A 13266-nucleotide genomic window follows, 5' to 3' on the forward strand; every position below is an offset into this window, starting at 1 on the left:
AAGTGAGATACCGGGAGAATGATTCATCATCGCCGCTCATGCCTAAGTCAGAAATGAGATATCTGAAATAGATTTCCACATAAAGGATACAGGGTTAGAGCTGGAAGAGTCCACAGAAAACATGAAACTCAATCTCCTATCTTTCCTTATACTTTCCTAGTGGCCTGAAGTGATGCCAATGTCTATCGGGCACTCTGTAGCAGGTTGTTGTGTTTTTGTTTGGTTGGTTGTTTTTGGTTTTTTTTAGAATTTTTAGGGTAAGAAAAAATATTTTCCTCATCTTTATGAGATTCATGAATGACAGCCCCATAACAAAAGCATATTAACAAGAGAAAAGCATAAGAAATCAGTGGTGGCGCATGCCTTTAATCCCAGCATTCAGGAGGCAGAGGCAGGCAGATCTCTGTGAGTTCGAGGCCAGTCTGGTCTAGAGAGCAAGATCCAGGACAGGCACCAAAACTACACAGAGAAACCCTGTCTTGAAAAACCACAAAAAAGAAATCCATTTCATCCGTTTTTGTTTATTTACTTATATGTATGGGTATTTTGCCTTCATATATGTCTGTGCAGTGTGCAGTATGTGTATGCCTGGTATCCATGGAAGACAAGACAGAGGGCATAGGATCCCCAAGGAGTAGAGTTACAGAGGGTCATGAGCTGACATGTGCATGCTGAGAATCAATCTGGGGTCCTCTGGAAGAGTAGTCAGTGCTCTTAACTGCTGAGCCATCTCTTCTGCCTCCCTTTAACCAGTGTTAAAAGACATAGGGGACTTCAAAACTGAGTACCCGAAGACCTCAAGAAAGCTCTGTGTTCCTGCATAGGTTTGGTGGGAACTGAATGGTCGTGCAGACAGATGTGCTGGACACAAAGGGAGCATGAGCTAGCGGTGAGAACGGGAAAACTTAACTAAAGCTTGCTGGCTCCCATTCTGGGTGGCTTGTGTGTACAGCTTTCCGTTCCCCCGTGTGTCCAGAAGGACACCTGTCACATGGTGTAAGGCGTGGTACCTGGCTTGTGTGTACAGCTTTCTCCTCCTCCCCCCACCGTCCCCCCACCCCCGTGAATCCAGAAGGACACCTGTCACATGAAGAGGTAGAAGATCTCAGACACTTTTCTTTCTTTATGCCTCTCACTTCAGCTGAAAACACAGTATGCTGTGGGACCATACTGGGGGCCTAGAATTCCCTCAACCTTAGCAAGCCGTACCGCTGAGTGTTGTTTGGTCCTAATTCTGTCATTTGGGCGGTGACACAAGTGATTCTCTTAATGTGGAGGACTTCAAGTATCTAAGGACAACGGCCACATTTCTGCTTAGCCCTCTACTGGTCCGAATTCCTCCAAGCTCATCTCACCTGGTATAGCACTCATGTGCTTTATGTTTTATTCAAATCTATTAAGCCCATTCTAGTGGGTTGATATCTTTAAGGCGTGGTACCTGGAACTGAGTACCCTCCTTGGAGCAGAGTTTTCTCTGTAGAAAGCTCCCAGCACACGGCACAAATGTAGGGAGGCATTGTTTCCATCCTAGTCGATATTATTACCCATTCTTTTTGTAAATATCTTCAGGACACTTTTTGTCATATTTGAGTGACAAAATTAACTATAACAGCTCCAAGGAAACAATCCTAGTTTCTCCTGCTGTACCCCCTGTTACTCAGCTTTTGGATTCTGTGACAAACTGCCCAATGTAAATCAACTTACAAAGAGGAAAGTTTCATTTTGGCTCATGGATACCGGGATTCCATGGCTACCTGGCCCTATTTCTTCAGGCCTCTGACAGCACAGTGTGACATGGTGTTAGGTCTGGTGGACCAAAGTTGTTCATTCATAGTGACAAGGAGACAAAGACAGCAGACAGCACGGAAGAGCCTGGAGTACCAAAATCCTTTACAAAGGCATGTACGTCCCCAGTGTCCTAACTCTTCATATTACGTCCCACCTCTTTTGTTTTTCTTTATTATTATGTGTTTTAAATTTTATACATCAGCCATGGGTTCCCCTGTCCTCCCTCCTCCCGCCCCCCCCCCCAACTTTCCCCCAGCCCCTCCCCTCCATTCCCATGTCCTCCAGGATCAAGGCACCCCTGGGGATTCATTTAAACCTGGTAGATTCAGTACAGGCAGGTCCTGTCACCTCCTTCCAGACTGAGCAAAGTGTCCCTGTGTAAGCCCAAGGTTTCAAACAGCCAGCTCATGAACTAAGGACATATCCTGGTCCCACAGACTGGGTGCCTCCCAAACAGATCAAGCTATTCAATTGTCTCACTTATCCAGAGGGCCTGATCCAGTTAGGGGCTCCACAGCCTTTGGTTCATAATTCATGTGCTTCCATTTGTTTGGCTATTTGTCCTTGTGCTTTTTGCTATCTTGGATTCAACAATTCATGCTCTTACAGACCCTCCAATTTCTCGACAATTGGACACCTGGAGCTCCACCTGGGGCCTGGCTGAGGATCTCTGCATCCACTTCCATCAGTTACTGGACGAGAGTTCCAGCACGACAGTTAGGGTGTTTAGCCATCTGATCACCAGACTAGGTCAGATCAGGCTTTCTCTAGACCATTGCTAGCAGTCTATAGAGGATATATCATTGTGGATTTTTGGGGACCTCTCCAGCACTCTGCCTATTCCTGTTCTCATGTGGTCTTCATTTATCATGGTCTGCTATTCCTCGTTCTCCCTTTCTGTTCTTGATCCAGCTGGGATCTCCTGCTCCCCTAAGCTCTCTTTTCCTCGAACCTTGCCCTTCATTACTCCCACTGTCGTCCAGGTTGTTCATGCAGATCTCATCCATTTCTCTGTCACTGAGTGATCCTTGGGTATTTCCTAGGGTCCCGTTTTCTAGGTAGTCTCCCTGGAGTTGTGTAGCAGTCTAGTCATCTTTGTTTTACATCTACTATCCTCCTATGAGTGAGTACCGTGTTTGTCCTTCTGAGTCTGGGTTACATCACTCAGGATGATTTTTTCTAGATCCATCCATTTGACTGCAAACCTCATGATGTCATTGTTTTTCTCTGCTGAGTAGTACTCCATTGTGTATATGTACCATATTTTCTTTATCCATTCTTCAGTTGAATGGCATCTAGGTTGTTTCCAGGTTCTGGCTATTACAAACAAAGCTGATACAAACATAGCTGAGCAAATGCCCTTGTGGTATGATTGAGCAGTCCTTGGGTATATGCCCAAGAGTGGTATAGCTGGGTCTTGGGGGAGATGGATTCCCAATTTTCTAAGGAAGCATCATATTGACTTCCAAAGTGGCTGTACAAGCTTGCATTCCCACCAGCAGTGGAGGAGAGTTCCCCTTGCTCCACATCCTGTCCAGCATAAGCTGTCTTCTGTGCTTTTGATCTTAGGCACTCTGACAGGTGTAAGGTAGTATCTCAGAGTCGTTTTGATTTGCATTTCCCAGATAATTAGGGATGTTGAGCAATGTCTTTCAGCCATTTGAGCTTCCTCTGTTGAGAATTCTCTGTTTAGTTCTATAGCCCATTTCTTAATTGGACTGTTGGGCATTTCGAGGTCTAATTTCTTGAGTTCTTTATATATTCTGGATATCAGCCCTCTGTCAGATGTGGGGTTGGTGAAGACCTTTTCCCATTCTGTAGGCTGTCGCTTTGTCTTATTGACCATGTCCTTTGCTCTACAAAAGCTTCTCAGTTTCAACAGGTCCCATTGATTGATTGTTTCTCTCAGTGTCTGTGCTACTGGTGTTATATTTAGAAAGTGATTTCCGGTGCCAATGCGTTCAAGAGTACTTCCTACTTTCTCTACTATCAGGTTTGATCCACTTGGATTTAAGTTTTGTGCACGGTGACAGATATGCATCTATTTGCAGCTTTCTACACATTGACATCCAGTTATGCCAGCACCATTTGTTGAAGATGCTTTCTTTTTTCCATTGTACATTTTTGGCTTCTTTGTCAAAAATTGTATGTTCATAGGTGTGCGGGTTAATGTCAAGGTCTTCAATTCAATTCCATTGGTCCACATGTTGGTTTTTATGCCAGTACCAAGCTGTTTTTATTATGGTAGCTCTATAGTAGAGCTTGAGGTCAGGGATTATGATGCCTCCAGAGGTTGTTTTATTGTACAGGATTCTTTTGGCTATTCTGGGTTTTTTGTTTTTCCATATGAAGTTGAGTATTATTCTTTCCAGATATGTGAAGAATTGTGTCGGTAATTTGATGGGAATTGCGTTGAATCTGTAGATTGCTTTTGGTAAGATTGCCATTTTTACAGTGTTAATCCTGCCTATCCATGAGCATGGGAGATCTTTCCATTTTCTGACATCTTCTTCAATTTCTTTTTTCAGGGACTTAAAGTTCTTGTCATATAGGTCCTTCACATGCTTAGTTAGAATAACCCAAAGGTATTTTATATCATTTTTGGCTATTGTAAAGGGTGATGTATCTCTGATTTCCTTCTCAGCCTGTTTGTCTACTGTATATAGGAGGGCTACTGATTTTTTTGAGTTGATCTTGTATCCTGCAATGTAGCTGAAGGTTTTATTAGCTGTATCAATTCCTCAGTTGAATTTTTGGGGTCACTTATGTATACTAACATGTCATATGCAAATAGGGAGAGCTTGACTTCTTCCTTTCCAATTTGTATCCCCTTAATCTCTTTATGTTGTCTTATAGCTCTGGCTAGAACTTCAAGTACTATATTGAATAAGTATGGGGAGAGGAGACAGCCTTGCCTTGTTCCTGATTTTAGTGGTATTGCTTTGAGTTTCTCTCTGTTTAATTTGATGTTGGCTGTTGGCCTCCTGTAGATTGCCTTTATTATGTTTCGGTATGTTCCCTGTATTCCTGATCGCTCCAAAACCTTTATCATGAAGGGGTGTTGGATTTTGTCAAGTGCCTTTTCTGCAGCTAGTGAGATGATCATGTGGTTTTTTTCTTTGAGTTTGTTTATATGGTGTATTACATTGACAGACTTTCATATGTTGAACCACCCTTGCATCCCTGGGATGAAGCCTACTTGATCATGGTGGATAATTGTTTTGATGTGTTCTTGGAGTCTGTTTGCCAGAATTTTATTGAGTATTTTTGCATCAATGTTCATGAGGGAGATTGGTCTGTAGTTCTCTTTCTTTGTTGCATCTTTGTTTGGTTTAGGAATCAGGGTAATTGTAGCCTCATAGAAGGAGTTTGGTAATATACCTTCTGCTTCTATTGTGTGGAACAATTTAAAGAGTAGTGGTATTAAGTCTTCTTTGAAGATCTGGTAGAATTGTTCAGTGAAACCATCAGGTCCAGGGCTTTTTTTGGTTGGGAGACTTTTAATGACTGATTCTATTTCCTTAGGGGTTATTGGACTATTTAAATGGTTTATCTGGTCTTGATTTAACTTAGGTATGTGGTACCTATCCAGAAAATTATCCATTTCTTTTAGATTTTCCAGTTTTGTGGAGTAGAGGTTTTTGAAGTATGTAGGTCCCACCTCTTAAGTTTCCTTCACTTCCCAGTAGCTCCTCAGACTAGCAACTAATCCTTTAATACATAGCCTTTGGGGAATATTTAAGATTCAAACCCATACACCCTCCAGTAGTGAGTATTAAACCGAGGGCCTTCCATATGTCAGGTGGGCATTCTGTCACTGAGTTACCTCTCTAGCCTTCTTGATTTTTCTCATTTTAAGATAGGACCTTACTGAGTCTCCCATGCTGACCTTGAACTTACTCTATAGCCCAATGAGGCCTTGAACTTGCCATTTTCTTGTCTCAGCCTCTGAAAAACTAGGTTACAAGTCAATGTCACCTAGCCTAGCTTATAACGAGTGTCTGACATCAAGCAGGAAGTTTCCTGTAGTCAGCTGGCAAAGAATGTTCCAAGAGTGGATACCAGCTAGGTGTCCTGACAATACCTGGAGACACTGTCACATGGGTTCCCAAGATTTCCTCCCTCTCTCTTTTCCCTGTACTTCCCTAAGTTGGAGTTCCCATGGCTTCCTCTTCAAGCACAGAACTCAGGTGTAGACAAATTTCTAAACAGTCTTATTAAATAAGAAACACAGAACCAAATACAGAGGTAATAGCTGAAGAGATCAGAAGGAATAGCCAAGGCTAACCTTAGCTTACCACCACGGCATAGCTTCCACACAGATAGCTTCTTCCTGTCTAAACTAAGTTTTTATTGCCTTCCTGTTCTGCCTTCTCATTGGCTCTAAGCCCAGCCACATGACTTCCACATCACTACCTGTCTATATAGACCTCCAGGTCTCTATGGTTAATACTGGGATTAAATGTCATACATATGTATGATTAATCACTGTTGGTGACCAATTTAACCTTTATGTTCTCTGTCCTCCCTTAATGGTCAAGTGGTTGAGGTGAAAGTCCCAACTAACTTATCTTGTCTCATTCCTTCTGGTGACCAGCTGCATCCTGAAAATGCCCAGGAGCTGCAACCACCTGCAGCTCATTAGCATATGAAAGACACTGTCACTTCAGGAGTTTTGGACAAAGCCCATATGTAGCTTTAACAATATCACAAGACAAAATATAAAGGTGTCAAATTCAAAATACAAACAAGACTGTAGAAGCATCAAAGAGAAATTTAATTAGGTACTTGTAAGTTGCACCTTAAAAATAAATACAGGTGGAGCTTACAAGATTTGATACCATACACAAAAATTGTTTTGGATTTCAACATAAGAGGTGCTTCCAGGATGATAATTATGTTGTTTGGATCATTGAATGTGGGGGTCATGGAACACCTGGGATATTCAGTTCTTAGTTTTGAAAACAAAGGGCCACTAGGCAATCCTGGTCTCCACCTTTTAATTTCAAGACCCTGTAGTTCTTCAGTAGACCACAGATGCATATGAAGGACTTTAGTCAAAGGAAACACTGCATCATGGGATGAGGTGCTGAGACAGAGTGGAACTCTGGGAAAGCTGAGTGACTTGTAGGTGCTGTGACCAAAGGCCCATTGCTGCAGTCCTTCTGCCATACTGTGGGTCCCTGCTTCACGGCAATGTTACAGATTCCATGTCATCAGATTAATATTTCCATAGGTCTTAAGCAGTCTGGCTGACTCTGTGGACATGAAAGACAAAGCTAAAGCCAGACCATGTGTTTGTCTCTTTCAGAATGAATTGTCAGTCCTTCCGTACTGGAAGGGGATTGGTATGGTGAATCCCTGGTCTTCCTGAGGAATGGGAGCATATCAAAGACTGAATATTGATCTTTGTTGCTGGCATGTTGAATATTCAGCGGCACAGTGACCATAAGTAGTTGTCCATTGTGAGGTCAATTCATGATCCGAATCTCTGCGACTGAGGTCAACTTGCTCATTTTCACTATGAGTGATGACAAATGTTTGTTTTCGGTGCCTCTTCTTTGTAGATGTCTTCTGGTGAACATGAATGTGTTACATAAATATCTTCACACTTTATACTCAGTTTTACATGCCTTGGTTAATTTTCTTGTCAGCATGATAAAAATACCTCACGGAAGCAACTTCAGGGAGAAAACGTTTGCGTTTGCAGGGATACCTTCCATCGCAGCAGAGAGGGCAAAGCAGCCAGTGCGAGAGGCCAGCTGGCTGTGTTACATTCACAGGCAGGGAGAAGGGAGCAAAGATCGCTGGTGCTCAGCTGGTTTTCTCCTTTTTATGCAGTTCAGGGCACAATCCCAGGGAACAGTGATGCCCACCATTGGGATGGGTCTTTGTACTTCAATTAAACTAAACTAGATCATCCCTTACAGATACATACAGAGGTTTTTCTCATTAGTAATTCTAGAGCATCTCAAGTTGGCAATAATATTAACCATCAACCACAGCTCCTGTCCCAGGACTCCTTGTCTCCTACATTTAATCTTCCTTCTTCTAGCTCTTGACATAGCAGCCATGCCACTCACTATTTCCCATGAGCCAGATTACTTTCTATCTGCACTCACTTCTCCAACCACACAGAGCAGGTGGCCATGCACAGCACTCAAAGCCTTGCCTATGAGAAGGCATTTTCTTCTGTGCCCGCTCTCAGGACCACTCTGAGGCATGCAGTAGGATAGTTGCATCCACTTTCTCTCACATACCAAACTGACTTATCTGTGGACTAAGCTTGTTTTTGTCTCTCCTCCAGGAACTAGCTGTAAGTGCTGTTCCGTGTAAACCCAGAGTGAGATAAAGCAGGGAAAGAGGGGAGCAGGTGTAACAGCGGTGAGTGACACACTGGTCAGAGCCTGTTAATCCAGCTTGCTTGTGTCTTCTTGTCCTGGTGTCAGACCATCCTGGGTAGATTCCTACAAGGTCCTCCTGACTCACTAATCTGAGCAATCCAATGTATGATGAGCAGTCCTGGCTGAAATAACTTCACATACAATGAGTAGTTCTGGACAGCTGCTATTCCATGCTCAGACACTCAAGGATCAGAACTGTCTTCGAAGATTTTCAACAGATGTTAAATGCTCCACTGTGGCTAAGACGGCCTTAATACATAATCCTAGGGCTCTGCATTTGCTTGTTTGTATAGATCTCGTCTTAAACATCATTTCCCATCGCTGCTCTCATGGGGTGTTATGCTATGGCTTCTGGGAAGTTATATGACCCAAGTCCCAGTATGACTTGCACTACAACCTTTTTTGCTTAGACCCCACACTAGGTAAGTAGTCTTTCATTCACACAAAACACACAGACTTGAGTTGAGAGTATGGCTCAGTTGGTTCAGAGCTTAGTTCGTGTGCATGAAGCCCTATGTTAAACTCCCAGTCCCACATAAAGCCAGGCGTGGTGATGCATATCTGTTCGTCTCAGAACTCAGGAGGTAGAGGTGGGAGGATTAAAACTGCAAGGTCCTCCTAGGGTAAACAGCAAGTTCAAGACCAGCCTGATGCATGAAACCCGGACTAAACCAAAATAAAGCAAGCAAGTCCTCGGCTTGAACACTATTCTCAGGTGTGGGATACACTGACTCCATTATACCAACCAGGCAGTTTGCATCCCTCTTCATGGTGCAAGGTGCAATCATTCCTTGAATAGGTGACCATCCCCCCACCACTTGATCCCTAAAACTTACCAGTGTTGTAGTCTCCTAAATCATGATAGGGCTTATCTTTCATACAGTAGAGGGCAGACATATGGGCAGTTTTGGCTTATGCATAATTGTCCTGAAATTAGTGATGTAGTAGACCAACATGATGCTGGGAAAGGTGTCCAGATCTCTTTAGAATATGTTGTGACAAAAAATAGAGATTTCACATAGCGCCCCAGAAATCCCATGATTCTTTCATTTATTTTCTGAGAGTGGAAACTCTTCTAACACTCCTGTTATAGAGATAGGAAATATTGCATTTGCCAGATCATCAGTGAAGTTTCATAAACTGAAACCATGCTAACCTCCTCAAGCAAGGTTGCCCCATCTGCCACCTCAACTGCAAGTTAGAACTATGGCTTGGTTGAATGTGCTAACTTACTGTGTCTTCTAGCATTCCACTGGCTTTTGATGAGGCCAGACTGAAGAATCAAGTGTAGTTATAACCTTGAGGCTAACACATTTCTCTCATCCTCTTGGGATTCAAGATTGACTTTGACTCACTATTTAGGGGCAATTTTAGGAATTTCTTTTTGCCTTCCTTATAATGATAACCCTTATTCCACATGCTAATATGAGGTTGTACCAACCACCAAGTATATCCTTCTTAAAATTACACATTCAGGGACAGAGGAAATGACTATGGAGCTTGTAGGCCCATTTCCTGGACCTTGGCCTACACTCCATTTATGACTTCCTATATTGCTGTAGTCTGAATCTTTATGTGCCTTCATAGCTCATTTGTTGAAACCTGAATGGTAGCATTAAGACATAGGACCTTTGAGAGGTGATAGGTCATGGGTCAAAGCCCTTTTGATGGAATTAGTGACTAAAGAAGCATGAAAAAACTTGTCTGTCCCTCTGTCATATGAGAAAGCACATCTATGTGGAGCCTCACCAGACATTAAATCTACCAGTACTTTAATGACTTTTCAGCCTCCAGAACTGTGAAAACAAATTTTTATGGTTTGTAAGTCTCCCAGCATACATGTATGTATATATATGACATATGTATGACCTATGTATATGACATATATATAACACATATATATGACATGTATGCTATAGCAGCATAAATGCCCCAATACCTGTATATTTTTAATATTTTCATTATTTAAAACTATTTTAAAAATTAAATATATTTTGATCATATTCTTCTCTTCCCCCAAGTCCTTCCAGATCCTCTCTCCCTCCCTACTCACCCACCTTTAAGTTTTTTCTCAAAAAACAAACACAAACCCAATACAACAAAACTCCCCCAAACCAAGAAAACAAAACACTACCCTCCCACAAAAAAAAAAAGAAAGAAAAAGAAAAACACACCACTGAACTGTAACCAAACAAAACCACACAAAAACATTGTGGAGTCCACTATATGTTGCTCAACTGCTCCAGAACATGAGGCCTGCCCTGGAATGGTAGACATACCCAGTGTCACTCCATTGGAGAAAACTGATTTTCCCTCTCCCAGAAGGTATAAATGATTGTTCAGTTGTTCACTTTTACCTTAGTGGCAAGGTTTTTATTCACTCATTCATTTTTTTAACATAAGAAAATAAAATAGGATAGGATAAAACAAAAATGATCACATCAAAATTGGATAAGATGAATCAACAGAAGGAAAAGAGCCCAAGAGCAGGCACAAGAATCAGAGACCCACTCGTTTGAACACTCAGGAATCGTATAAAAACACTGCACTGGAAGCCATAACATACACACAGAGGACCTGGTGCAGACCCGTGCAGGCCCTGTGCATGCTGCTTCAGTCTCTGAGTTCATATGAGCTTCGCTTATGTTAATTTAGAGGGCCTCGTTCTCCTTGGTGTCCTCCATCCCTTAGTACAGTAGAAACTCCCTAAACAATATACATATGTGAAGACGACCTAAATGAAATTTCCAAATAATAGGGGAGAAAGAGTCCCATCTGGCCATCTCTTGTCACCAAATGAAGCTTCCAGGACAGGGATTGGGTTACATCTAACACCTATCTATTCTTACAATGATGTGTACCACAGAGGTATTTGGGGACTCAGACCTTGAATCTAACAATTCTCAAATTTGCTATTATAAAACCACCCAATTCAATGTCTACAGGCTCTTTGAGGAGGAACTTATGGAATCATCACCACGCACATTTCCTGAGGTTATTGCAGAGTCCTTCTCTTTGCCTTCATTTTAAAGATCCCTACTGTGGATATCACTCTGTATAAATAAAATGCTGATTGGCCAGTAGCCAGGCAGGAAGTATAGGCACTCTGTAGAATTCTGGGAGGTGGAAGGCTAAGGCAGAGAGATACTGCCAGCCGCCACCATGACAAGCAAGATGTAAGGTACTGGTAAGCCACAAGCCATGTGGCAACTTATAGACTAAGAAGAAATGGGTTAATTTAAGATATAAGAACTAGATAGCAAGAAGCCTGCCACGGCCATACAGTTTATAAGTAATATAAGCATCTGAGTGATTATTTTATATGTGGGTTGTGGGACCAGGGGGCTTGGTGGCACCTGGAGAGAAATCTCCTACTACAGATCCCAGTCCTGAAAACCACCTGAGGTTTAGAAACTGAATGAGGTCATAATTTCTTGCAGGGGTAACTTCCTTTAGGCTCCTGATCATACACTGTCGGTTCTGATAGTACAAGCAGGATTTAACTCTTGTTTGACATCTAATCTATTGCTCCATTGTGATGAATTATTTTATATGTCAGCTGAGTGGGCCACAGTACTTAGACATTTCATCAAACACGGTTGTTTCTATGAAGGTTATTGTAGGATGAGTTGAACATCAAAATCCATAATAAAGACATTTTCCCTCCATAATGTGAGTAGGCCTTATCGAATGGAAGTCCTAAAAAGAGCCAAGACTGCCCTCTCCAAAACAAGAAAGAATTCTGCCAGCAGCCTGGCTACATACTCAAATTTTAACTCTTCAGCCTGCTATAGATTCCAGATTTAGGAGCATGGGCTGACGTTCCTAAGAAGAAATATTTTTCTCTCCCTGTATGTATCCTATAGGTTCTGCTTCTCAAGGGCTCCCTAACTCCCCCTATTCTATCAGCTACCTCTGTAACCCTTGAGAGGTTGTCCCTTGGCCACTAATCAAGGTTATCACTCATTACAATAATTGCACCCACTGTTGTTCTGTGACTTCTGAGAGTTACATGTTGCCATTTCAACAGTATTATTTAGAGAGCAGGCAACCTCATTGTTGTTAGTGAATCTGGTTCTTCACTGACCTCTTTCACCCTCAGGCCTGGCCAGGGAGCAGCCATTGTGAAATGTCTTAATGATAGGGTACCCTTCACAATAGGATTTCTAAGGTCAAGACAGGCAGGCTCTGTTTAGTGAGAGACATTTCTTAGACTGGATTGTTTTCACTGTGTCTTCACACAGAGAAAGATATGAACAAGCTCCCTCTCTTAGTTAGGGTCTCTATTGCTGTGAAGAGACACCATGACCTCAGCAACTCTTATAAAGGAAAACATTTCATTGGGGCTGGCTTACAAGTTCAGAGGTTTCGTCCATTGTCATTATGGTAGGAAGCATGAAGGCACATGGGTAGACATGGTTCTGGAAAAAGAGTTGAGAGTTCTATACCTGGGTCAGTAGTCGAGAGAGAGAGAGAGAGAGAGAGAGAGAGAGAGAGAGAGAGAGAGAGAGAGAGAGAGAGAGAGCCTGGCTTGAACATTTGAAACTTTAAAGCAAACCCCCAGTGACACATTTCCTCCAACAAGCCTACACCTACTTCCACAAGGCCACACCTCCTAATAGTGCCACTCCCTGCAAGCCTATAGGGGTCATTTTTATTCAAACCACCATACTCCTCAGGGTTCTTTGAGAAGGCACTGCTCTCATGTATGAGGGCTCCAGCTTCGTGACATGATCACCTTCTAGGGGCCTGCCTCTTCATACTGTCACCATGGGGTTAGGATTTTCAGTGTATGAACACTGGAGGAGTGTCACATGACTTTTCTGATATGATGTAAGAAAACATGTATTCTGTCAAACCCAGCTTGGTGAATGAATGGGTTTGTTATGGTTACTTACAAAAAAACAGGTAGGTGACTCAGTTGCACCATCATTGCCAGGAATTTCCCTGAACAACTTCCTGGCACCCGTATGACTGAGAAGCCCTACTTGCCTCTTGGATAACTCACACAGAGCTGTTTGACTGAAAAGTCCCTGATGAGCAGTTAAACTTCTGTAGAGCATCCTTCATACAA

This window comes from Onychomys torridus, chromosome 15, assembly GCF_903995425.1.
Source record: "Onychomys torridus chromosome 15, mOncTor1.1, whole genome shotgun sequence".
Lineage (NCBI taxonomy): Eukaryota > Metazoa > Chordata > Mammalia > Rodentia > Cricetidae > Onychomys > Onychomys torridus.